General features: G+C 45.4%; 2 long non-coding RNA genes across 2 annotated transcripts; both read left to right on the top strand.

Annotated features, from left to right (window-relative positions):
- The first annotated feature begins 7,609 nt into the window (after window positions 1–7,609).
- On the top strand, window positions 7,610–24,975 carry LOC122466727. Its single transcript, XR_006292468.1, has 4 exons — window positions 7,610–8,255; window positions 9,084–9,231; window positions 24,250–24,257; window positions 24,964–24,975. It is a non-coding gene; the product is annotated as an uncharacterized LOC122466727 (long non-coding RNA).
- LOC122466728 lies at window positions 17,375–18,608 on the top strand. The gene is made up of 3 exons (XR_006292469.1): window positions 17,375–17,451; window positions 17,922–18,030; window positions 18,568–18,608. It is a non-coding gene; the product is annotated as an uncharacterized LOC122466728 (long non-coding RNA).
- Window positions 24,976–25,425: the final 450 nt, after the last annotated feature.

The raw sequence follows: 25,425 nt of genomic DNA, 5'->3' as shown, positions 1-25,425 counted from the left end.
AAATAGACCAGATTTGTTTTGTACTCATTTGCCTCCTCTCCTGTCTAGGGGACTCATTCCTCTAGGTCACACTGCAGTCACTCACAGAGAAGGTGCAGCGAGGTAAATCTAGCCATGTATCAATCAGAGGCCAGGCTAACCTCCTTGTTCCAATAAGAACAATAACTTAGGTGCACCATTTCTTATTGGAACCCTCCGTGAAGTCAACCCTGTAAGCCGTGTCCTCAGTCGCCCCTCCCTGCGTCAGAGCAACGGCAAACAATCGTGCATCTGAGTTGAGAGTGCTGTCCAGAGCAGTCACAATGGAGCACTCTGATTGGGCTAAAACATTGTCGCGGGTGGTTCTGGGTACATATTGTCCGGCCCCAGTTCCCTCCCTCCCTCCGTGAAGGCAAGGGCAGACAATCGTTTCGCGCCTTTTTTCCTGAGTTACCTGTGCGGACGCCATACCACCGCAAGCATGGAGCCCGCTCAGGTAACCGTCACCGTATGTCTCCTGGGTGCTGGCAGACGCGGTACGGCATTGCTACACAGTAGCAGCAACCCATTGCCTTCTGGCAGCAGACGGTACAGTACGACTGGTAGCCGTCCTCGTCATGTCCGAGGTGCTCCTGGTCGCCTGTGTGAGGTCGATCAGGAGCGCCTGGGCAGACATGGGCGCAGGGACTAAATTTTTAGTGACTTGACCAGGTCATTCTCTTAAGTCCGGCAGTCAGTCCTATTGAACCGTCTTATGGTGAGCAGGCAGGCAATATGGATTGCTAGCAGTCCTATTGTACCGTCTTCTGCCGAGCAGCCATGAGATGTGGATGGCATGCAGTCCTTCTGCACTGTCTGCTGCCAGCCAAAGATGTAAAAGATAGATGGAGTGGATCAAAACAAGAAATAAACCGGATTTGTTTTGTACTCATTTGCCTCTTCCCCTGTCTAGGGGACTCATTCCTCTAGGTCACACTGCAGTCACTCACAGAGAAGGTGCAGCGAGGTAAATCTAGCCATGTATCAATCAGAGGCCAGGCTAACCTCCTTGTTCCAATAAGAACAGTAACTTAGGTGCACCATTTCTTATTGGAACCCTCCATGAACTCCTGCCTGAACTACTCCTTGATTTAAAGCCACCCCCTTTGTGGATTTTAGCTCCCTGAAGCCAACCCTGTAAGCCGTGTCGTCAGTCGCCCCTCTCTCCGTCAGAGCAACGGCAGACAATCATTCCGCGCCTTTTTTCTGTGCGGACGCCATACCAAGGCAAGCATGGAGTCCGCTCAGCTCACTTTGGCAATTAGGAGCACATTAAACACCACACGCATTATCCAGCAGTATATGCAGCACCAGAACCTGGCAAAGCGCTACCGGGCGAGGAGGTGACGTCAGCACGGTCACGTGAGGGATCAGGACATGGACACAGATTTCTCTGAAAGCATGGGCCCTGCCAATGCATGCATCATGGTGCTAATGGGGCAGGTTCATGCTGTGGAACGCCGATTCTGGGCTCGGGAAACAAGCACAGACTGGTGGGACCGCATAGTGTTGCAGGTCTGGGACGATTCCCAGTGGCTGCAAAACTTTCGCATGCGTAAGGGCACTTTCATGGAACTCTGTGACTTGCTTTCCCCTGCCCTGAAGCGCATGAATACCAAGATGAGAGCAGCCCTCACAGTTGAGAAGCGAGTGGCGATAGCCCTGTGGAAGCTTGCAACGCCAGACAGCTACCGGTCAGTTGGGAATCAATTTGGAGTGGGCAAATCTACTGTTGGGGCTGCTGTGATGCAAGTAGCCCACGCAATCAAAGATCTGCTGATATCAAGGGTAGTGACCCTGGGAAATGTGCAGGTCATAGTGGATGGCTTTGCTGCAATGGGATTCCCTAACTGTGGTGGGGCCATAGACGGAACCCATATCCCTATCTTGGCACCGGAGCACCAAGCCGGCGAGTACATAAACTGCAAGGGGTACTTTTCAATAGTGCTGCAAGCTCTGGTGGATCACAAGGGACGTTTCACCAACATCAACGTGGGATGGCCGGGAAAGGTACATGACGCTCGCATCTTCAGGAACTCTGGTCTGTTTCAAAAGCTGCAAGAAGGGACTTTATTCCCAGACCAGAAAATAACTGTTGGGGATGTTGAAATGCCTATATGTATCCTTGGGGACCCAGCCTACCCCTTAATGCCATTGCTCATGAAGCCATACACAGGCAGCCTGGACAGTAGTCAGGAGCTGTTCAACTACAGGCTGAGCAAGTGCAGAATGGTGGTAGAATGTGCATTTGGACGTTTAAAGGCGCGCTGGCGCAGTTTACTGACTCGCTTAGACCTCAGCGAAACCAATATTCCCACTGTTATTACTGCTTGCTGTGTGCTCCACAATATCTGTGAGAGTAAGGGGGAGACGTTTATGGCAGGGTGGGAGGTTGAGGCAAATCACCTGGCTGCTGGTTACGCGCAGCCAGACACCAGGGCGGTTAGAAGAGCACAGGAGGGCGCGGTACGCATCAGAGAAGCTTTGAAAACCAGTTTCATGACTGGCCAGGCTACGGTGTGAAAGTTCTGTTTGTTTCTCCTTGATGAAACCCCCCGCCCCTTGGTTCACTCTACTTCCCTGTAAGCTAACCACCCTCTCCTCCTCCCTTCGATCACCGCTTGCAGAGGCAATAAAGTCATTGTTGCTTCACATTCATGCATTCTTCATTCATTCATCACACAAACAGGGGGATGACTACCAAGGTAGCCCAGGAGGGGTGGTGGAGGAGGGAAGGAAAATGCCACACAGCACTTTAAAAGTTTACAACTTTAAAATTTATTGAATGACAGCCTTCTTTTTTTTGGGCAATCCTCTGTGGTGGAGTGGCTGGTTGGCCGAGGGCCCCCCACCGCGTTCTTGGGCGTCTGGGTGTGGAGGCTATGGAACTTGGGGAGGAGGGCGGTTGGTTACACAGGGGCTGTAGTGGCAGTCTGTTCTCCAGCTGCCTTTGCTGCAGCTCAACCATACACTGGAGCATACTGGTTTGGTCCTCCAGCAGCCTCAGCATTGAATCCTGCCTCCTCTCATCACGCTGCCGCCACATTCGAGCTTCAGCCCTCTCTTCAGCCCGCCACTTACTCTCTTCAGCCCGCCACTTACTCTCTTCAGCCCACCACCTCTCCTCCCGGTCATTTTGTGCTTTCCTGCAGTCTGACATTATTTGCCTCCACGCATTCGTCTGTGCTCTGTCAGTGTGGGAGGACAGCATCAGCTCGGAGAACATTTCATCTCGAGTGCGTTTTTTTTTTCTTTCTAATCTTCACTAGCCTCTGGGAAGGAGAAGATCCTGTGATCATTGAAACACATGCAGCTGGTGGAGAAAAAAAAAGGGACAGTGGTATTTAAAAAGACATGTTTTATAAAACACTGGCTACACTCTTTCAGGGTAAACCTTGCTGTTAACATTACATACATAGCACATGTGCTTTCATTACAAGGTCGCATTTTGCCTCCCCCCACCGCGTGGCTACCCCCTCAACCCTCCCCCCTCCCTGTGGCTAACAGCGGGGAACATTTCTGTTCAGCCGCAGGCAAACAGCCCAGCAGGAATGGGCTCCTCTGAGTGTCCCCTGAAGAAAAGCACCCTATTTCAACCAGGTGACCATGGATTATATCTCACTCTCCTGAGGATAACACAGAGAGATAAAGAACGGATGTTGCTTGAACGCCAGCAAACATACACTGCAATGCTTTGTTGTACAATGATTCCCGAGTACGTGTTACTGGCCTGGAGTGGTAAAGTGTCCTACCATGAAGGACGCAATAAGTCTGCCCTCCCCAGAAACCTTTTGCAAAGGCTTTGGGAGTATATCCAGGAGAGCTGCGAATGCCAGGGCAAAGTAATCCTTTCACATGCTTGCTTTTAAACCATGTATAGTATTTTAAAAGGTACACTCACCAGAGGTCCCTTCTCCGCCTGCTGGGTCCAGGAGGCAGCCTTGGGTGGGTTCGGGGGTACTGGCTCCAGGTCCAGGGTGAGAAACAGTTCCTGGCTGTCGGGAAAACCGGTTTCTCCGCTTGCTTGCTGTGAGCTATCTACACCCTCCTCATCATCATCATCTTCTTCGTCCCCAAAACCTGCTTCCGTATTGCCTCCATCTCCATTGAAGGAGTCAAACAACACGGCTGGGGTAGTGGTGGCTGAACCCCCTAAAATGGCATGCAGCTCATCATAGAAGCGGCATGTTTGGGGCTCTGACCCGGAGCGGCCGTTCGCCCCTCTGGTTTTCTGGTAGGCTTGCCTCAGCTCCTTCAGTTTCACGCGGCACTGCTTCGGGTCCCTGTTATGGCCTCTGTCCTTCATGCCCTGGGAGATTTTGACAAAGGTTTTGGCATTTCGAAAACTGGAACGGAGTTCTGATAGCACGGATTCCTCTCCCCATACAGTGATCAGATCCCGTACCTCCCGTTCGGTCCATGCTGGAGCTCTTTTGCGATTCTGAGACTCCATCATGGTCACCTCTGCTGATGAGCTCTGCATGGTCACCTGCAGCTTGCCACGCTGGCCAAACAGGAAATGAGATTCAAAAGTTCGCGGTTCTTTTCCTGTCTACCTGGCCAGTGCATCTGAGTTGAGAGTGCTGTCCAGAGCGGTCAAAATGGAGCACTCTGGGATAGCTCCCAGAGGCCAATACCGTAGAATTGTGTCCACAGTACCCCAAATTCGACCCGGCAAGGCCGATTTAAGCGCTAATCCACTTGTCAGGGGTGGAGTAAGGAAATCGATTTTAAGAGCCCTTTAAGTCAAAATAAACGGCTTCATCGTGTGGACAGGTGCAGGTTTACATCGATTTAACGCTGCTAAATTCGACCTAAAGTCCTAGTGTAGACCAGGGCTTAGAATACCTGTAGAACTGTGCAATAAGGAGTTAAGAGTTGTGCCTTAAAAATAAAGGTTTTACAGCAATACTGTTAGTAGTGAAAGAATGGTGCTTTACAACAGCTTTATACACAAGCAGTACATTAGTAGAATGATCAGGGGGAAAAAACCCAGACAAGTAACCCCAATAAATGAGCATACCCCAAGTAATGGGCAAATCTGGTAAAAGTACACAAATACTAAGGGTCTTCCTGGCTAACTGCATGAATAATCAAGAATCTTTACAATAACTGTATAGTCATTTCTTAAATGGTTTGCATGCCTGTAATCATGGTGATTTATTTATTGCTCCCCATTTCTCTATTGTTTATCTGTGTGGTCTCTGTCTGGTTTTTTGATTTTCTTTGGCTGATGTATAAGTAATTTTGCTGGGTGTAAACCAATTAAGGTGGTGGGATATAATTTGTGAGATAATCAAGTAACATTATGTTAGGATTGATTAGTTAAATTACAGTAAAATTATTGATTAAAGGCATAGCTGAGAATGAGGTGATACTGATATGTATATGTTATAGGGGTTTCTTTATTTCAGATTCTTCAGAATTTCAGAAAACTATTTTCTCCCAAAAAGTTGCAAAAAACGAAGCAAAAAATTACCTCTACAACACACATAAATAAGTAGAACGTTCCCTTCAGTGGGGTGTGGAGGGATAGCTCAGTGGTTTGAGCATTGGCCTGCCAAACCCAGGGTTGTTTGTTCATCCCTTAAGAGGTCCATTTAGGGATCAGTTAAAAAAACAAACAAACCTGTCAGGGACAATACTTGATTCTGCTAGTGAAGGCAGGGGACTGGATTCAATGACCTTTCAAGGTCCCTTCCTGCTCTATGAGATAGGTATATCTCCATATATTATATTAATTATTCATTTGTTTTCAGAACCCATTATCTTCAAGCAACTTTGCTTGTGTTTGCTTTTTTTTATTGACATTTTTGTGCTGTTACAGTTACTGTCCTGAGTCACTATGTCTATACATGGTTACAATCTTGTAGGTGATATCCTTATCTCTGATAACATTCAATCTGCATTGATTGAATATAGCCATAATTTGCAAGCCACAAATACTTCAAAATTATGCATATGTCTGCAATTTATTTATGTCTGTCTTGTGACTGGCCTAAGAATGATGCATTGTTGATTTAGGTTTACCCTGCTTATAGGTCTGCAGTGTACATCTCATACCTTCTAAATCAACTTTGAGTCTTATATAGATTGATATGTGATGTTTGCTCTTAAGTAACCGTTTTCTCTTGTAAACAATTCTCAGGGAAATCTTTTGAGGAAAAAATTGCAAATGTTTTGGCATACCTAAGGAGTAAAACATATCCTGAAGGAATGAATAAAGCAGGCAGACTGAACCTGCATTGATTCGCTGCCAACTTTTCTTTGGAAGGCAAGGAATACTTTTTTAAAGATAATACTGACACATTACACTGGAAACTTCAGCCTGTAAATGATGGTCCTGATGTCCCAACACTGGGATTATTTGGAGTGTTAATCTTACCTTCAAAGGGACCAGAATTGGGATCTCTAGTTTTATTAAAATTTTCCAGAAAATCTCCTTTGCTATCTATGCCGGTGGTGCAACAAACACAGTGTGCAGTTATGTGAGAAATTAGTATAAATTTTACAAAAAAACCCTAATGACTTGCTTCATTTCTTAAGTACGTTATCCAGTTTGCTGCAAGCACCAACAACAATCGCTATGTGTTCAATGAGCAATAATTTCTAACTATACACTGAAATTCCCCCCTTGTACTCAAGGCATTATGAACCATACTATGTATAGATGTCTTTGGTAGTCATATGCCTTATAATTAATTAATGGCTTTGCAAATAACTGGTCATAGCTTAAGTGCAACACGTTGCCCCCACCCCAGCCCTGGCAGAAGCCGTGGGGCAGCAGGGGAAGCCTCTATGCCTGACCCCATCTCCAGCAGAAGTGCCTGGTGTGGCAGAAGAATCCACAGCACCCTATTTCTGGTCCCCTAAAGAACCGCAGCATCCAAACCCCCGCCACAGCCCTGGGCCTGGAGGAGCTCACTCTCCCTGGTACAGCCCTGGGGCTGTGACACAGGGACAGAGCTTCTCCAGTCCTGGGGCTGTGTGGGAGAGCGGGGTGGGTGGGAAATGAGCAAAGGAGTTGTGGGGCAGGCAAAATGGTGGGGAGCCTAGGTGGAACATGGCTGAGATCCTGGGGAAGAGGACGAAAGGGATAGGGCCAAAGGTGGTGCAACCGGCAGACAGGGTGGGTAGGGGCCCAACAATTGCTCTGGCCCAGGGCCCCGAGAAACCTTAATCATCCTCCATGCTCCATCTTCTATGATCAACAGAGGGGACATTGTTCCATTCTGCAAAAAGGAAGAAAGGTTGTTGTTGTGCACACCATGAAAGAAGCCCTGCAACTCTTTGAAAGGTATCATGACAGTCTATTGGGTGGACATCTAGGAATATTCAAAACGAGGAATATGCTGACATCAAAATACTATTGGCCAGGGATGACAAAAGACATTGCCAATTGGGTATGTAAAGTAATGAAACTAAATCCTGAACAATGCTATTTACAATTGAAATAGAAGTTCTTCTATAAAAGAAATATAAAAATATATTTGGTGTGCAAATGCAAACTCTGTTCCCTTGCAATACTATTTCCATAATGAAATGTTAATATCATCATATTGTTCCATCAAAAACAGGTTGCATGATGTCTGACTTGCCTGAAAGAGGGAAAGGAATTAAATTTGGATACCACCTTGAAAAGCATAAAGGTGAATTTTGGAATCAGACACATTATTGTTTATCATTATCGATTGTTATTTCTGCGATACAATGAGGCTTTGATTTTGAAACAAGTCCAATGCATACAAGTGGCACAGCACAGTGCAGCAATTATCTCTAATGCGCCTTTGCACTGGCTGGGGATATTTCTTCAGCTTTACTCTTGTATTGTTTTCCATAACCCATTCCTGTCCTTCTTTTTGTTTGTTTGTTTTTTCTTTCTTTCTTTTTCTTCTGTATTTAAAAGTAGGCTTTACATTCTCTGCTTATGACATATGGGTTTATTGAGAACATTTAGTAAGAAACACATGTAGTATGATTGTAACTGGTACCCTTGTATGTAGGTCACTCAGATCTGGGAATTGGTGGGAATGGATTTAATAGGACCATTACCAGTAACAAAGGATGGATACCAGTATATACTGACAGCCATAGATTATCTTTCAAGATGGGTGGAAGCCTTTCCACTTAGAAGTAAGTCAGCATCTGAGGTGGCAAAGGGCATGTACAAAATAATTGTTAGATGTGGATGCCCACATCGGATACTGACAGATCTTGGTCCGGAATTCAATAATAAGGTAATGACTGTTTTTTTTCTGGTTATTTGTACTATGTAGTCAAACTCACTCTCAGGTCACCCATTGATCTCAAACAATCACCATACTTTTTTTTTATAAACTGCTGTTGGTCACCGTCGGTGTTGCTATAAAATTATTTTTCGGTGTCTTCATATCTAACAAAGAAACGCACAACTACTTGTTTCCAAAACAAATATTAAAAGATGGGCTATTTCTGTTGCTAATTACACATAAAAGTAGTGGCAAATACACAAAGGAACATTCCTTAACACAAGTCTATATGTAAGTTTATGGTGTAACTTATTTTCTTTCAGTTTAACCTGTATATTTGTGAAAGACTGAGAACAGAACGTAGCTTCACCAGCCCATACCACCCACAGACGAATGGCTTGGCTGAAAACGCTAATAAATCCATAAAAAGGTAAGTGAATGGGTGGGAATATTATAGTACTAATGGCAAGTAGAGTGTGCTATGCAAGAAGATGCAACTCACAAAAAAAATCTTCAAAAGCGATGTGTTACATGGAAAGTCTTTTTCATTATGTATTACACCTTTGTGATTGGTTTCAGAGTAGCAGCTGTGTTAGTCTGTATCCGTGAAAAGAAAAGGTGTACTTGTGGCATCTTAGAGACTAACAAATTTATAGGCGCATAAGCTTTCATCCAATGAAATGAGCTGTAGCTCACGAAAGCTTATGCTCAAATAAATTTTTTAGCCTCTAAGGTGTCACAAGTACACCTTTTTGATTATGTATGATCTGTTTCAGTCAAGAAAGTACGTGTGACTTTCTTTTTTTAAACAAACCAGTCAATGAGCATTTGTTACAGAGCATTGCGGAAGATGGTTGATGACAATGGGAGTAATTGGGATGAATTACTTGACCTCATTTTGTTTTCTTTGCGAACTAAAGTACATGCAACAACAAAAATTTCACCCTTTCGACTAATGTTTTGTGCTGACCCAGTGTTTCCAGAAGTCTCAGCCTTGGTCTACACTAGGAGTTGAGGTCGAATTTAGCAGCGTTAAATCAATTTAACCCTGCACCCGTCCACACAACGAAGCCCTTTTTTCCAACTTAAAGGGCTCTTAAAAACGATTTCCTTACTCCACCCACGACAAGAGGATTAGCGCTGAAATCAGTCTTGCTGGGTTGAATTTGGGTACTGTGGATGCAATTAGACGGTATTGGCCTCCGGGAGCTATGCTAAAGTGCTCCATTGTGACCGCTCTGGACAGCACTCTCAACTCAGATGCACTGGCCAGGTAGACAGGAAAAGGCCCTCAAACTTTTGAATTTCAATTTCCTGTTTGGCCAGCATGGCAAGCTGCAGGTGAGTGCAGAGCTCATCAGCAGAGGTGACCATGATGGAGTCTCAGAATCGCAAAAGAGCTCCAGCATGGACCGAACAGGAGGTACGGGATCTGATCGCTGTATGGGGAGAGGAATCCGTGCTATCAGAACTCCGTTCCAGTTTTCGAAATACCAAAACATTTGTCAAAATCTCCCAGGGCATGAAGGACAGAGGCCACAACAGGGACCTGAAGCAGTGCCGTGTGAAACTGAAGGAGCTGAGGCAAGCCTACCAGAAAACCAGAGAGGCAAACGGCCGCTCCGGGTCAGAGCCCCAAACATGCCGCTTCTATGATGAGCTGCATGCCATTTTAGGGGGTTCAGCCACCACTACCCCAGCCGTGTTGTTTGACTCCTTCAATGGAGATGGAGGCAATACGGAAGCAGGTTTTGGGGACGAAGAAGATGATGATGATGATGAGGTTGTGGGTAGCTCACAGCAAGCAAGCAGAGAAACTGGTTTTCCCGACAGCCAGGAACTGTTTCTCACCCTGGACCTGGAGCCAGTACTCCCCGAACCCACCCAAGGCTGCCTCCCGGACCTGCCAGGCGGAGAAGGGACCTCTGGTGAGTGTACCTTTTAAAATACTATACATGGTTTAAAAGCAAGCATGTTTAATGATTAATTTGCCCTGGCATGTACTCCCAAAAGCCTTTGCAAAAGGTTTCTGGGGAGGGCAGCCTTATTCCGTCCACCATGGTAGGACATTTTACCACTCCAGGCCAGTAGCATGTACTGGGGAATCATTGTAGAACAAAGCATTGCAGTGTATGTTTGCTGGTGTTCAAACAACATCCATTCTTTATCTCTCTGTGTTATCCTCAGTAGAGTGATATCATTCATGGTCACCTGGTTGAAATAGGATGCTTTTCTTAAGGGGACATTCAGAGGTGCCCGTTCCTGTTGGGCTGTTTGCCTGTGGCTGAACAGAAATGTTCCCTACTGTTAGCCATGGGGAGGGGAGGGAGGAAGGGGCTATCCATGTGGTGGGGGGAGGCAAAATGCGACCTTGGAACGAAAGCACATGTGCTATGTATGTAGTGTTAACAGCAATGTTTACCATGAAAGAGTGTACTCATTGTTCTATAAAATGTGTCTTTTTAAATACCACTGTCCCTTTTTTTTTCTCCACCAGCTGCATGTGTTTCAAGGATCACAGGATCTTCTCCTTCCCAGAGGCTGGTGAAGATTAGAAGGCGAAAAAAATGCACTTGTGATGAAATGTTCTCTGAGCTCATGCTGTCCTCCCACACTGACAGAGCACAGACAAATGTGTGGAGGCAGACAATGTCAGAGTGCAGGAAAGCACAAAATGACCGGGAGGAGAGGTGGTGGGGTGAAAAAAGTAAGTGGCAGGCTGAAGAGAGGGCTGAAGCTCAAATGTGGCGGCAGCGTGATGAGAGGAGGCAGGATTCAATGCTGAGGCTGCTGGAGAATCAAACTAATATGCTCCAGCATATGGTTGAGCTGCAGGAAAGGCAGCTGGAGCACAGACCACCGCTACAGCCCCTGTGTAACCAACCGCCCTCCTCTCCAAGTTTCATAACCTCCTGACCCAGACGCCCAAGAACACGGTGGGGGGGCCTCCGGCCACCCAGCCACTCTATCCCAGAGGATTGCCCAAGCAACAGAAGGCTGGCATTCAATAAGTTTTAAAGTTTTAAACTTTTAAAGTGTTGTGTGGCCTTGTCCTTCCCTCCTCCACCTCCCCTCCCGGGCTACCTTGGCAGTTATCCCCCTATTTGTGTGATGAATTGATAAAGAATGCATGAATGTGAAGCAACAATGACTTTATTGCCTCTGCAAGTGGTGATCGAAGGGAGGAGGGGACGGTGAAGGGACATAGGGAGAAGTACAAGAAGACTTACAGGGAAGTAGAGTGAACCAAGGGGCGGGGGGTTTCATCAAGGAGAAACAAACAGAACTTTCACACCGTAGCCTGGCCAGTCATGAAACTGGTTTTCAAAGCTTCTCTGATGCGCACCGTGCCCTCCTGTGCTCTTCTAACTGCCCTGGTGTCTGGCTGCGCATAACCAGCACCTAGGCGATTTGCCTCAACCTCCCACCCTGCCATAAACGTCTCCCCCTTACTCTCACAGATATTGTGGAGCACACAGCAAGCAGTAATAACAGTGGGAATATTGGTTTCGCTGAGGTCTAACCGAGTCAGTAAACTGCGCCAGCGTGCTTTTAAACGTCCAAATGCACATTCTACCACCATTCTGCACTTGCTCAGCCTGTAGTTGAACAGCTCCTGACTACTGTCCAGGCTGCCTGTGTATGGCTTCATGAGCCATGGCATTAAGGGGTAGGCTGGGTCCCCAAGGATAACTATAGGCATGTCAGCATCCCCAACGGTTATTTTCTGGTCTGGGAATAAAGTCCCTTCCTGCAGCTTTTGAAACAGACCAGAGTTCCTGAAGATGTGAGCGTCAAGTACCTTTCCTGGCCATTCCATGTCGATGTTCGTGAAACGTCCGTTGTGATCCACCAATGCTTGCAGCACTATTGAAAAGTACCTCTTGCGGTTTATGTACTCACCAGCTTGGTGCTCCGGTGCCAAGATAGGGATATGGGTTCTATCTATGGCCCCACCACAGTTAGGGAATCCCATTGCAGCAAAGCCATCCACTATGACCTGCACATTTCCCAGGATCACTACTTTTGATATCAGCAGATCTTTGATTGCGTTGGCTACTTGCATCACAGCAGCCCCCACAGTAGATTTGCCCACTCCAATTTGATTCCTGACTGACCGGTAGCTGCCTGGCATTGCAAGCTTCCACAGGGCTATCGCCACTCGCTTCTCAACTGTGAGGGCTGCTCTCATCTTGGTATTCATGTGCTTCAGGGCAGGGGAAAGCAAATCACAAAGTTCCATGAAAGTGCCCTTACGCATGCGAAAGTTTTGCAGCCACTGGGAATCGTCCCAGACCTGCAACACTATGCGGTCCCACCAGTCTGTGCTTGTTTCCCAGGCTCAGAATCGGCATTCCACCGCATGAACCTGCCCCATTAGCACCATGATGCCCACATTGCCAGGGCCCATGCTTTGAGAGAAGTCTGTGGCCATGTCCTCATCGCTCTCGTCACCGCGCTGATGTCGCATACTCGCCCGGTTTCGCTTTGCCAGGTTCTGGTGCTGCATATACTGCTGGATAATGCGTGTGGTGTTTAATGTGCTCCTAATTGCCAAAGTGATCTGAGCAGGCTCCACGCTTGACTTGGTATGGCATCTGCACAGAAAAGAGGTGCGGAACGATTGTCTGCCATTGCTCTGACAGAGAGAGGGGCAACTGACGACATGGCTTACAGGGTTGGCTTACAGGGAATTAAAATCAACAAAGGGGGTGGCTTTACATCAAGGAGAAACAAAAACAACTGTCATACAGAATGGCCCCCTCAAGGATTGAGCTCAAAACCCTGGGTTTAGCAGGCCAATGCTCAACCCACTAAGCTATTCCTCCCTCTGATATTTCAGGCAGGACTGAATCTCCATTAAAGTTTTTAAGGTGCCCCTGACAGACCTCACCAAAACGATTGTCAGCCGTTGATTTCTCAGCGGGAGGGAGGGGGGAGCAAATGAATACAAAACAAATCTGGTCTATTTCTTGTTTTGATCCACTCCATCTATCTTTTACATCTTTGGCTGGCAGCAGACGGTGCAGTCGGACTGCAAGCCATCCACATCTCCTGGCTGCTGACCAGAAGATGGTGCAATAGGACTGCTAGCCATCCTCATCTCCTGCCTGCTCACCATAAGATGGTACAATAGGACTGCCTGCAGGACTAAAGAGAATGACCTGATCGAGTCACTCCTAATCTAGTCCCTGCGTCCATGTCTACCCAGGCGCTCCTGACTGACCTTACCAAGGCGTCTGCCAGCACCCAGGAGACATACGGTGTCTGTCAAGGTTCCTTCCCCACTCTGAACTCTAGGGTACAGATGTGGGGACCTGCATGAAAATCCCCTAAGCTTATTTTTACCAGCTTAGGTTAAAACTTCCCCAAGGTACAAACTATTTTACCTTTTGCCCTTGGACTTTATTGCTGCCACCACCAAGCATCTAACAAATATATAACAGGGAAAGAGCCCGCTTGGAAACATCTTTCCCCCCAAAATCCTCCCCAAACCCTACACCCCCTTTCCTGGGGAAGGCTTGATAAAAATCCTCACCAATTTGCATAGGTGAACACAGACCCAAACCCTTGGATCTTAAGAACAATGGAAAAGGAATCAGGTTCTTAAAAGAAGAATTTTAATTGAAGAAAAAGTAAAAGAATCACCTCTGTAAAATCAGGATGGTAAATACTTTACAGGGTAATCAGATTCAAAACAGAGAGAATCCCTCTAGGCAAAACCTTAAGTTACAAAAAGACACAAAAACAGGAATATACATTCCATTCAGCACAGCTTATTTTATCAGCCATTTAAACAAAACAGAATCTAATGCATAACTAGCTAGATTACTTACTAAGTTCTAAGACTCTGTTCCTTTTCTGTTCCTGGCAAAAGCAGCACACAGACAGAGAGAACCTTTGTTTCTCCCCCACTTCAGCTTTGAAAGTATCTTGTCTCCTCATTGGTCATTTTGGTCAGGTGCCAGCGAGGTTATCCTAGCTTCTTATTCCTTTACAGGTGAAAGGGTTTTTCCTCTGGCCAGGAGGGATTTTAAAGGTGTTTACCCTTCCCTTTATATTTATGACAGTGACAGTGAGCTGAGCGGGCTCCATGCTTGCCGTGGTATGGCGTCTGCACAGGTAACTCAGGAAAAAAGGCGCGAAATGATTGTCTGCCGTTGCTTTCACAGAGGGAGGGAGGGCCTGACGACATGTACCCAGAACCACCCGCAACAATGTTTTTTGCCTCATCAGGCATTGGGATCTCAGCCCAGAATTCCAATGGGCAGCGGAGACTGCGGGAACTGTGGGATAGCTACCCACAGTGCAACACTCCGGAAGTCGACGCTAGCCTCGGTACTGTGGAAGTACTCCGCCAAGTTAATGCACTTAATGCACTTAGAGCATTTTGTGTGGGGACTATATAAAAACGATTTCTAAAAAACTGACTTCTATAAATTCGACCTAATTTTGTAGTGTAAACATACCCTCAGAGAATTACACGGTAAGTGTATGTTATTACCAGCACCTTTCATGTACACATGGCATTCAGTGTGTCTTCATTTTACAAATTCAACCCCTTCTCCATTTGTTTACAAAAATCCCAGATATGAATACATTCGGGGAAGATTTCTGCAAAGAGTACAGCATAAATATGAAATCGAGACATGATGCTGACATTGCACTGGCCCTAATTAACATTTCTAAAGGACAAGAAAAAACAAAGACATTATGCTAAAAGAAAGAATTCTAAATATGGGGAAATAACATTTGATGTTGGGGATTCTGTTCTGTTACTGGTTTCAGAGTAGCAGCCGTGTTAGTCTGTATTCGCAAAAAGAAAAGGAGTACTTGTGGCACCTTAGAGACTAACCAATTTATTTGAGCATAAGCTTTCATGAGCTACAGCTCACTTCATCGGATGCATCCGATGAAGTGAGCTGTAGCTCACGAAAGCTTATGCTCAAATAAATTGGTTAGTCTCTAAGGTGCCACAAGTACTCCTTTTCTTTTTGTTCTGTTACTGAACGCTAGAAAAAGAACAAGAAAAGGAGGAGTACGGGAACCTAGGTATTGGGGACCATACAAAATTACAACTGTTGAGGGTAAGAGAGTGAAATTACAAACCATCTCAGGGAAATGGTTAGGAACCATGTACAGTATTGCACACTTAAAGCCATTTAAAGAGCCACCAACATTAGCTGCTGAAAGCACATCAGAGGGAAAAATCGGAACTGAAATTGCAGTTGGTGACACTGAACCAGAAACACCCAGAGAAGAAATTAGAAAAGTGGATGGCATTGTATCTCACGATAGCACAGTGAAAAACAGAGGTCACAGCAATGGAAGAAGAGGAGTATGTAGGGCAAGATGTTTCAAACAATGATACAAGTGATGCTGATGACAATTTTGATGACATGCTTATTATGGAGGAGGTGGAAGACAAACAATGGATTCGGAAAGGTAATTGGTTACCGCACCTTTCTTAAACAGATTAACATACGTCATAAATGGAACTATGTTAAAGGTTTTCATGTACAAAGTGGCAGCATTCACAGTAGTAAAACAGAGAAAAAGGAAACTGTATTACCATGCATGTAATATGTGTTAATATTTTCTTCTTAGTCAAATTTTTAATGACCAGCAAACACACAGAGAGGCTAAAGGACAAAGTGAGAAATATAAAATTGTATGGCTCATTTCATTGCCTGAAACCGAGAAGCTGGATAAGTGATGAGGTACATTTAAGTACCACTAAACATGTATTTGTTAACAGGATTGATTCATCAAATATTATTGAAATTGTGCCTTTTCTTTCACCCTGTGTTGTAGGTTATTGATGCATATTTGAGCTGCATGGTTGAGAAAGCAGATGGAAAGGTAGGCTACTTACTGTGATGGTACATGAAAGTATACATTAATTCAATAAGTAAACAATCAAGTGAATATGTGGCACAACATATTTAAGTCCAAATACCCTTGAAATATCAATATAAATCTGAAATTGCAACATTTCAGTGTATTTACTGCTGCCAAACATTTACTGAAATGTATTTGGAGGTGCATATCGGACATACATTACTAGGCTAACTGAGGGCCACAGTTAGTGGCTGTACAGTTTTGCTGAACAGTTCAGTGGATCCATTAATTAAACACAAGTATGCGAACAGCTTAGTCAGTTTTTACATTAAGTAAGACAGAGCACATTGATTACAAATCTTTTTGTTTTTACAGGACTCTCTTAAATATCTGATTTGTAACACTAAGGATCCCTTGCATGTCTGTCTATATTAAATTCATTATGTTCTTGATGTGCCAGAATTATTAATGCATTAATAACTTTGTTGACTGTCAACAGGTACAAGCCATCTCATCAGTAGTTTCCACTGTCATTCTCTCAGGCAGAGCTCCACAAATGAAAGTGAAGTTAAATGCTAACACACTTTCATACATCGCATGAGCAAAACACAATTTCATTCAGTGAGTTAAACACCGTGTGAAACAGCAAATACAATGCTATGTTTGATGTGGAGGAATACTCTAATAGTAATACATGTAATGAAATTGGGAAATACAGTATAATGTACATTTCATGGTTTGCTTCACTGGAAACTATAATTGCATTTCTAATTTTTTAAAAATAAATACAGAGTGAATTACTTCAAAATGGTATATTATTGCTTCCTTACCACACACCAGGTCATTGGGTTCTTGCAGTAAGATGTTTTGTATTGTACTTCTGGATTACGGGCAATAAATGTGGTATTAAGAGATTATAAGAGATTTGTAACACAACTATGGTAGTAATGTTATAATTTCCTGTGTTGCGGGTTTTCAGTGAGTTCAGTGCATGCAAAGGAAAGTGGAATGTGAATGTTAAAAATAAAGTGCCACTGTCGAGTTACATTGTTAATGTAACTTGGAAGAATATATTCTGTATTGAATTGATCAATGATTTCACAATATGCTTTTCTCTTGTGTGTTACTGAGACATTACAAACGAGAATATGTTAACTGCATAATGATTTTTGATAAATCAATATAAAATTTTTGAAATAATCACATTACCAATATAATTTGTGAATATATTTACACTTACAGATAAGTGATGAAAAAAAGGAATTGTTGATGAAAAAAACCTTGATGAAAAAAAGGAATTGTTAATAATTGACCCCTTGTGTGATGAGATGAGATATGAAAGAACATGCCTGAGGAACTGGAGGTGATTTATTAGATACTTACTTTTACAGTGGACATGAACTGTTCCACTGAAAATATTTTTAAAGGGAATGTAACAATAGTGAGACTAATATTTTCCTGTTAGCTGCAAATAAAAATTGAAGCAACATGTACTTGTACTAAATATGCTTAGTAATGGACTTTGAGTGAACTTGTGTGATTTGACTCTGGGAAACTACTTCACAGAATGTGGACACGAAACAGTAACATGTTGAATGATTGAGAATGTGTTATTATCAATATGAGGCACAGCAAATCAGGTGATACATTGTGTAAGAGTGAGACAATAATATGAAAGCAAGTGTGTATATATGTGAGCAATAAGTCATTTCAATCATTAATTAAAAAGAGATAGAATTGATTTGTATCTATGTCCAGAAACTGGAGGGGGGGAATTAAAGGAAAGAAAAGCTCATTTATGCAGTCCGCTAATATACTCTCTAAAAATTTCAGAAACTTCATCAAACAATTAACTAGAAAATCCTCATCTGATTGGAATAGTAAAATTGTTCAGCATCCCAGACAAAGTGATGGCCACAACTGCGGACCACTCATCTTAAAGGTATTGAATACCAAATTGCCATTATCATTTGTTATGTATGTGTAATTATCCAGGGTGAAAGTAAATGCCAGAGATTACCAGTGGGCACTGCACCGGCGTCCTTCTCAAGGTGTGTGGGGTGGGCTTGTGGCCCCTAGAAGGGATGGGGTCTCCGGTGGAAGGTGGGGTGCTGGGGGGGCCAGATTCCACCAGCCAGCCCTTCCTGACAGCTGCTGCTGCAGTGGCCAGGAGCACCAGGCTCTTGTAAATTGCCAGAACACAGGGCCCTTTTGCTCCCACACTGTCGGTGGCCCTGCCAGTAGTATGCAACAGCGTTGCCAGACCCTATGGCAGGGCCGCTGATGTGGCGGGGGAGGGGGGAATGGGATAAAGGGGGCAGCAACGTTAAAGCATAAAGCACTGCCACAGCGGAAGTGTAATGTCAGCCGTGTACAGGCCGGTACCAGTGGCTGGTTCTTACCGGTATGCTGGACTGGCCCACTTTCACCTCTGGTAATTATGATGTTTATTCTAAATACCAGTGTTGTTAGTTTGCAGAAACGTATTTGCAGCACAAAGACATCAGTACAGTAGAAACAACACAAGAATCTAATACTGCGAATAGAAGACATGTAGCAATTCTTCTAATGAAGGAGTCAGGTAATTACTTTCTACCATGTACTGTGGACTCATTAGGTACATGTGAAGATAACAGGAAGAGTGGAATTATGTCACGTAGCAGACAGTTATCTTAATACCCCTAAAGTGGAATATCTCACAGGTTTGGTTCTGTAATGGTGACTATGAATCAATAATATCTTTAAGTACACAAAGATTTGAATGGGGTGAATGGTTGCTATTGATCGACCAGTTGAATGAAATTGGTATTCTTATATACAGGTGCAGTAAAGCAAAAATTTGAGAAAATATGACTCACAAAAAAGAAAAAGATATGTTCAAACTAGTGACTGGATTAAAATATTGACATTAATTAATAAATCAAGATTTGCATTTTCAGTGTTGGTTGTAATGTATTCATCATTTCATAGTGCTATATTTATTTTTAAGAAAGCGTGGAGGACTACTGCATATACTGCAACCTTGTCAACTGTGAAAAGGAAAGTGAGGATTGCACGATGGTAAGAAACATAGAATTGTATGAGAAATGAATGCCATAAACTGCCTAAGGATCATGATTCTTGTAAAAATCCCACATCAGTAAACATTTTCATTTTGCTGATAGGCATATGTTAGGTAATGCTGACATGTGGAAGGAATAGCATGAGTGAATGCAAAGTATGTGTAACATTATAACTTCTGTGATTTCATTTTCTCAGTTGTTACTTATCAAAGGTCCAGTGTGATTCTTGCAAGAGGTGGGCACTGTGATTCTTGCAAGAGGTGGGCACATATGCCCTGCATTACAGAAGGAACCAATCAAGACTACCTGACTGAGGAGAAGAAAGAGTTCAACTGCAAAAAATGTGCATAGTTCCCTTCTTTACCAAAAAACAAAAAAAACATTATGTTTAAATGCCTCTTGTTCAAAATATAATGCAACCAAAAGAAATTTTTTTATTTATATACCAGATTATAATAATAAATGTTTTTTATTTGAAAAAAATTATTCTCGGTATTTGTGTCCATGTGTATAATGCAAATTATAAAAGCAGCAAGAAGGAAGCAAATCATGAGTATTTTGACCAAAAAACCCCCATCCCTCCTGAATCGCAACCCCTGAACCAGGCAGTAAAATCAATTTGGCACATTAACAAGGAGGAAGCGAATCGTGAGTGTTTTCGACCACAAAACCCTATCCCTCCTGATTTGCAACCATCCTGGACCAGTGACAGGTGCATGGGCAGTCAAGGCATTGGAAATAAGCAAGGAGGAAGCCAGTGAAAAAAATCAAAGGGGCCACTCTGGTATCACCTTGGGCTCATGGGCATGCTCCGTACCCCCAAACCTTACCTCCCTTTTCACGTACTCATACGCAAAATGAAGCAGCATGCCTCAACCATTCAATAAATCATTTGGCACATTAGCAAGGAGGAAGCAAATTGCGACTGTTTTCGAACAAAAGCCCCATCCCTCCTGATTTGCAACCCTGGCTAGGTGGTAGCAATTCCTGAGAAATAGCCAAATAGCAATAACGTTTGCGTGGCAGAAACTGCATCTAGTTGCAAAAGGGGAGGGTTGCAATTTGTGTCGTGGGAGGGGGTGCGGTTTGCAGGAAGGGGCTCAGGGCAAGGGGTTGGGGCAGAGGAGGGGTGCGGGATGTATGAGGGGGCTCAGAAGGGGGTTGGGTACAGGAGGGGTGCGAGGTGCAGCAGGGGGCTCAGGGCAGGGCGTTGGGGTGCAGGATGGGTGTGGGGTGCGGGAGGGGGCTTGGGTGAAGGAGGGGTTGGGGTGCGGCAGGTGGCTCAAGGCAGGGAGTTGGGGTGCGGGGTGCAGGAGCAGCTCCGGGGTGGCAGCACACTGGGCCAGGGCAGGTTCCCTGCCTGCCTGCCTCGGCACCGCTCCCACACCACTCTGGGAAGTGGCTGGCACCACGTCCCTGCAGCCCCTGGGTGAGGGGGGGGGCAGAGGGCTGAGCGGACTGCCCTTGCCTGTGGGTACCTCCCGGAAGCTCCCATTTGCGACGGTTCCCCGATCCCGGCCAATGGGAGCTTCGGGGGAGGTACCCACAGGCAAGAACAGTGCGCTGAGCCCTCTGCGCCCCCCCGCCCCCCCCCCCCCCACAGAGGGCGCAGGGACATGGTGCCGGCTGCTTCCCGGAGCAGCGTGGGGCCCACAGTGCCAGGGGGGTGGCAATCCCGTGGGCAGATCTAAAGCCCTGAGGGGCTGGATCTGGCTCGTGGGCTGTAGTTTGCCCACCTCTGGACTATGGGGTGTTGCAGTCGTGAGGTGAAATGTGGAACTTTGTGAGAGCAGTGCTGGAGGGAGAGGATTAGGGGTGGAGTAGTGGGGGGGTATAGATGGAGAAGGTTTTGGGGCTGCAGTGAGGGGAGAGGGATTAAGATGAGGAGGATAAATGGTAGAGGAAGGGAAAGGCATTGGTAGTAGGGTGGCCAGGTGGCCGGTTTTTGACCAGAAAGTTCAGTCAAAATGGGGACCTGACGGTGTCCAGTCAGATCTACTGACTGGACACCCAAAGTCCAGTTACTTCGGGCAGGGGAGGCGGGGAGGTGCCAAGTCATTACCCACGCCAGCCCCTACTCAGCCAGGGCCGCCTCCTATCTGCATCGGGCAGCTGCAGCTCCCACTCATGCTCTGCAGGCAAGTCCATCCCAACCCTTGCAGGGAGACGGGGAGAGGGGAAAAGCAGTGAGTGACAGAGGGATGGGGAAAGAGGAGCAAATGGGGGCGTGGCCTCGGGGGGAAGGGGCAGGGCAGGAGCGGGGCGTTGGAGGAAGAGGCAGGGCAGGTGTGAGGCCTGGGTGGAAGGGGCAGGGTGGGGGCAGGTCTTCAGGGGGGAAGGGCAGGTTCTGGAACTCCTGCTAGAGTGTCCGTTTTTTAAGGTCGGGGTCAGGAGTACTAGGGGAAGTGGAAGGGTGGGGAGGACATTGGGATTGGGGATTTGGGGTTGGTTGGCAAGAGGAGGGAGGGGATCTGTCACCCCCATGGTATTCCCTCCCTCCTCTAAGCATGCAGGATTTCAGGCTGTATAAGTCCCTCTCCCTGCACACCCTAGGGGGGGAGGTCCTGAGCCCCTCTCCTTGCTCTCCATGTATGATCTTGGGAAGGGGGGTGCTTCTCCGGGAGAAGTCTGAGCTCCTCTCCCTGTCTTACTTGTGTGAGCCAGGAATCAGGGTCTGGGAATGGGAGGGCTGGCCTTTTGGGGCTGGTCTGAGCTGGGAGTATGGGGACAGCAGTGAGGTGGAGTGGTGGAACAGTGCAGGGAATAATTAAGTGGAAAGGAGGGTGTCAGAGGTATGCTGTGAGAGAGATAGGAAGAGCCTTCAGCTCTGTCCTTCACAAAACTCCTACATCCATCAGTCTATCTAGGATAGGTGCTTATAGCTCCCATCAGTGTAGTCATAGGTGCCGACTCCGTGGGTGCTCTGGGGCTGGAGCACCCATGGGGAAAAATTAGTGGGTGCTCTGCACCCACTGGCAGCCAAACTCCCCTCACCCCACCTCCTTCTACCCCCCCAAGCACGCCGCGTCCCCACTCCTACGCCTACCTCCCAGCGCTTCCCCCTGGCCGTTGCCAAACAGCTGTTTGGCAGCGTGCTGGGAGAGAGGGGGAGGAGCCATAAAGTGGCGCGCTCAGGGGAGCAGGCGGGGTCAGGGCGGGGATTTGGGAAAGGAGTTGGAATAGGGGCAGGGAGGAGGCGGAGTTGGGGCAGGGACTTTGAGGAAGGGGTGGGCAGGGGCGGGGCCACGTGGAAGGGGTGGAGTGAGGGCAGGGCTGGGACAGAGTTGGGGTCGAGCACCCAGGGGAAAGCGGGGAAGTCGGCGCCTATGAGTGTAGTGTCTGAGCACTTCTCAATCTTTAATGTATTTACCCTCACAACACCCCCATGAGTTAGACAGAATAAGGTCACACAAGAAGTCTATCACGGAATGGGATATTGAACTCAGGTCCCCCAGGTCCTAACCACTGGACCATCCTTCCTTTCATGCCCCCCGATATCTGCCCCTGCACTCTTCAAAAATGTCCTCACTGAACTCCAAGCTAGTCCTGCATCCTCTCACCAGCTCCTAAACACGTGCGTCCCAAGATGAGGTTTGCATCTCCGTGGGACTGTTGGGAGGGAGAACCAGGCAGTGCTGGAGAGGCAAAGAGATGATGCAGAGGCAGTGAAGACTACTAATTAGCAAAGATTGGGTAGCTAGACATGGGACAGACCAATCAACAGATCCCAATACACTCTGAACTTTGGGTATGTCTACCCCATCTCTGTAACCGGCTGGCTGGAACCATTCAGCTTAGAAGCAGCTGTGTACAGAGGATGAAGGAAAATACAACGGGCTCTATTCTATGCAGATCAGGCTTCTGGGAAGTTACCAATATGACCCTCACTCAGATGTGCAAATTTTGGACAGCCCCATATCTGTCCGTGTGGGGAATAAAGTCAGAGGCAAGAAAGCCCTCATGTTGTGTTTGCATACAGAACATTTTAGCAATACTGGAAGCTTCTTTATAGGTAACGGGCTTGATCTGGCAAAGTGTTGAGCCTATTTTGAGGTATTTAGCATTGTACAGGATTGGACCCTATGTTATTCACATAAAAAACCACACCAGTCCCATGGAATATGCTTCTTTTTTCCAGACCTAGGTTTTCAGGCCATTAAAGAACTTTAAAATAGTTATATTTTAAGCTTCATAAAGTCAGTAGGCCTGGCAGTAATTCTACACCACTAATATTTTAGCAGATTAGAGGACTAAATTTAAGAGATCCAATCCTGCAACCCTTAACTGCACAAACAGGATCAGGTCATAGCTATTTTAATACTGTACTTCAATAGACCAAATTCATCCTTAGTGTAACTCCAATTTTATGTCTATTCTTTTGTCCATCTGTCTCTTAAACTGTGATTGTTTTGTTTTAGAGACACAATTCTCCTGTTTTTCCATCATCATATACAAATGCCAGCATGTCATTTAAACAGATTAAAAGTAAATAGTCTTGCTTTCAATGGATAATGTGACTCCAAATGACCAGATTTTGAACCCTAGACCACCTGACCCACATGAATGATCTAAAACGATCACAATCAGAAGGATTTCTGCTATTTCCTTTGGATCACTAGTGTGTGAAGGGACAGGAAATATAAACACATTTCTTAGACTCAACAATGAATACAGTGCATAACCTACAGTGAATGGGGCTTGAAACTTAATCAAAAATATAATTGCTGTTTTATAGCAAATGAAAATGTAAGTGCCTTAAATTAGAAAAGAAATAGAATCTAATCTGTCTGTACATTTACCATCTAGGCATCCATAATAAAAATAATAATTTTCTATATTATTTTTATTCTGCACCTATTATATATTCCCTTTAATAATGACCTGGAGATAACATTGTTCTATAGTGTGTTGGGCTTATCACACACAGCATTATCAGCTTTTAAAAGGAACTTTTCATCACATTTTAAATAATATTTTCCTTGCTGTTGTTTATCTGTTCCATGCTTTAAAGGGATTATAATAATCTGTTTCCTTGCTCTATGTTTTTTCTTTCATTATTCATTCACACATTGGTTCAGTTTTGAAAGGCTTCTCCTAAGATCTCCCAGTATTGAGCATTTGAAATCTATGTATTGAATAAAAAGGTATTGATTCTTGTATTAAAAATAACAATTTTATAAAGATCAAGTGTACAAATAAATAAATACTCTAAATACTTATATTTCCTAAAGCAGTGGTTCCCAAACTTGTTCCGCCGCTTGTTCAGGGAAATCCCTTGGCGGGCCGGGCTAATTTCTTTATCTGCCATGTCCGCAGGTTCGGCCGATCGTGGCTCCCAGTGGCCGTGGTTCACTGCTCCAGGCCAATGGGAGCTGCTGGAAGCGGCGCGGGCCGAGGGACGTACTGGCCGCCGTTTCCAGCAGCTGCCATTGGCCTGGAGCAGCGAACCGCGGCCACTGGGAGCCGCGATCGGCTGAACCTGCGGACGCGGCTGGTAAACAAACCGGCGCGGCCCGCCAGGGGCTTTCCCTGCACAAGCGGCAGAACAAGTCTGGGAACCACTGCCCTAAAGGAAGAAGTGTACACAATGAAATATATGACAGGACTTGCACCTTTTCCAAAAAACAAGCAATTAGGAATCTGAAAATGGGTGCAACTAGCTGGACATTGCATCAAAGTGATAAACCCTGAAACTGCCAGATTGTCTGCTCTGGAGGACCCACACAGACCCCCAATCTGATCATCACAGGGATTCCCCCACATGGAATGGTTTGCAAGATGAAGGCCACAGCCTTTTTGTTTTCTAACACAAGGAATTACATGGTTTTGGGAATCAGATTCTAGAGGTCCATTAAATGTACAAACATACAGCGATTCACTATTTAAGTAGAGAAATCAAGCACAAAAATGTCCGGAGAGTGAAAAGTTATGCCTGCAACAGCCTTCACTCGGTCTTTTTGCACAGCTCTTGAACTGTTTTGACACTATCAAGCTCCATTCTGCAAACACTATCAAGGGCGCTGCTTACTATCTTATGTCGTTTCAAGGGTGTCAATAAATGTTTACTGTTTTGAGAAGCTCATTGGTTTCCATGGACAATTCATGGTCATCTGACCGACATTTGGTAGTTTGCAGGATTGGTCCTATAAATGTTACAGTACAACCTCAGAGTTACGAACACCTCAGGAATGGAGGTTGTTCGCAACTCTGAAATGTTTGTAACTCTGAACAAAACGTTATGGTTGTTCTTCCAAAAGTTTACAGCTGAACATTGA

The sequence above is a fragment of the Chelonia mydas genome, chromosome 7, assembly GCF_015237465.2.
Source record: "Chelonia mydas isolate rCheMyd1 chromosome 7, rCheMyd1.pri.v2, whole genome shotgun sequence".
Lineage (NCBI taxonomy): Eukaryota > Metazoa > Chordata > Testudines > Cheloniidae > Chelonia > Chelonia mydas.
Note: the sequence above shows the minus strand (reverse complement) of the source record. Positions and strands in the feature narration are given on the sequence as shown.